This window comes from Oncorhynchus clarkii, chromosome 20, assembly GCF_045791955.1.
Source record: "Oncorhynchus clarkii lewisi isolate Uvic-CL-2024 chromosome 20, UVic_Ocla_1.0, whole genome shotgun sequence".
NCBI lineage: Eukaryota > Metazoa > Chordata > Actinopteri > Salmoniformes > Salmonidae > Oncorhynchus > Oncorhynchus clarkii.
In genome coordinates this window covers 46,520,441-46,522,660 of record NC_092166.1, presented here as the reverse complement: position 1 = coordinate 46,522,660, position 2,220 = coordinate 46,520,441, and positions in this window count along the sequence as shown.

Genomic DNA, 2,220 nt, shown 5'->3' with positions numbered 1-2,220 from the left:
AGTCCTCTCTTTTTTTTAAAGGTGAACCTGCTAGTATGGATGCCCTCATGGCCTGCCTGGTGGCCATGTGTTTCTGTCTGGTCCTCCCAGTGAGCTGGTCCCAGAGCACACACAAGTCAGAGGAGTTTATCAATACCCAGCCTCAACCTGCCCCTGGAGTACTACCACAACTGGCTCCTGCAGCAGCACACATCCAAGATGTGCTGAAGAGTAAAGAGGAGACCGAGATCACTTCAAAACAAATGTGTGAGTTGAGAGTCACAACGGGGAAATGTTCATAGATGCAGGGTCTGGGAGAGACAAATGTTGAATTCACGTTAGAGGGGAAAGAAATCACTGACGGGCAGCTGTTGAGAGAAATGGAGGGAGCGGAAGGGGTGGGGTTAATTTGTTGTTTATTTGTAGTTCTGGGCTACTTATGTTGTGGCTTTTGTTCACAAACAATACTGTACGTAGTACAGTTTGAGGGTGGGTTATAGTCCATCTGAAAGGCTGGTGTATGAAGGGATGTATGAATATACAAAGAATTCGCTTTTACTTGTTTTGATATGATATTCAGAGATGGGTAGCAATGTGTCACTGTTTCCCATCAGATGCGAATGTGGGCCACGACAACGCCAAACTGGGCCTGTTCATAGCTGCTGCCCTGGGAACCGTGGCGCTGATGGGCATGGTCTACTGCATCTACATGCAGTTTTACACCAAGCACCAGTACCTGCACACCCAGCTCCACGAAGACTCTGGTAATAGAACTAACTCCTTTTCAATACTAATAGATCATTTTACACTAAAACATGTTGGGCTAGTTTTGGAACCATTGGAAACTATATAGAAATTACTGCACTTGTGATCCCTCTTACTGTTGGCTTTTTCTCTGTCCGTCTCTTTTTCTCGTTCTTACCTTCTCTCGCCAAAGAGTTGACCCTTGACCTCCCAGAGGCACCTCCTGTTTTCTTCCACGGTTCCGTCGGTGCAATGGACAGAAAGGGAGAGGTGCGGGGATCTGGTAATGGATCTTTCATCTCTAACACACCCTCCACCATCTCTGTACCACCCAGGCTGTCCCCTCCTCCCTCCGCTGTGCCTTACCTTCCCCTCTTCCTCACCTCTTACCCTCTCAGGACCATATCTGTTAGAGATCTGGAGAGAAGCTTTGTCTGAAATTAGGTACTTATCACCAGTGACTGGAGACATATTAACCTGATCATTAAGAACAATGTTTTTTCTCTTAGCTAAATTAACTGAAGTTGGTGCTGTTGAACTCATAATAAAATTGACTCTCACTGTGCATTTCCTGTGATCCTGTGGTTTTTGGAAATTGAAAAATTCAACAACTGAACTTTTTTTTTGTCTGCAGTACCGTACTATGGTAGATGAGTAGCCTACTGTAGATCACATGCCATGTCATATTCAGGCCAGTAGGTGCTAGAACACTGGTGATAGAGTAGGGGGATTTTATGATGAAGACTTCAGTGATGGCAGGGATTGGAATAAAACTCATCAATAAAATCAACATAGCCTGAAATAGTAGCCAATAGTACTCATAATGTGGCGAGATCAGAGCACATCCATGTTTGTAGATGTACAGTTAGTATGGTGAGCTTTAACTAAAGATATTGGTTATACTTCCAATCTCTGGGGACCACTCTGGCCCTAAATGACCTGTTTCTCCAGTACATGTTTGTCAGAATAGACTAATCTAATGCCCTTCATTCAGTGTTTGTGTGGTACAAGAATAGCCAGGCTACTTAACACACCGGGCTGCAGGAAAGGAAGTGACACCATACCTCGCTACACAATCGGGCAGATTAGCGTTGGGGGCAGTAATCTGGTTTCAGCACCATGGATAGCGACACTCGCAGCCAGACAGCGGCCGACCGTTCATTCGAGATACACATTTGGATTTGTTTTATAAATTATTTTTAACTTGCTAAAGCACTGCTAAAACAACGTAGGCTATTGTCTAATCTCAATTTTGGGAAATGTGGGCATGGGAAGTGTTAGTGCTTTTTTCTTGAATATTTACTTGCGGCTCACTTTGGTTTGATTTAGACTAGAATAATCAGAGGGTATTAGGAGGGTGTGGATGTCTGTGTTCATAACTCTGTGCGTAAAAACGGTGTGGACCAGCTGGTTGAGAAAGGAAAGCGAGGTTTAATGGTGTGTGAGTGAAAGGTTAAGGGCGGAGGGAGAAGGTGATAGGGAAGAGAGCTACGGTCG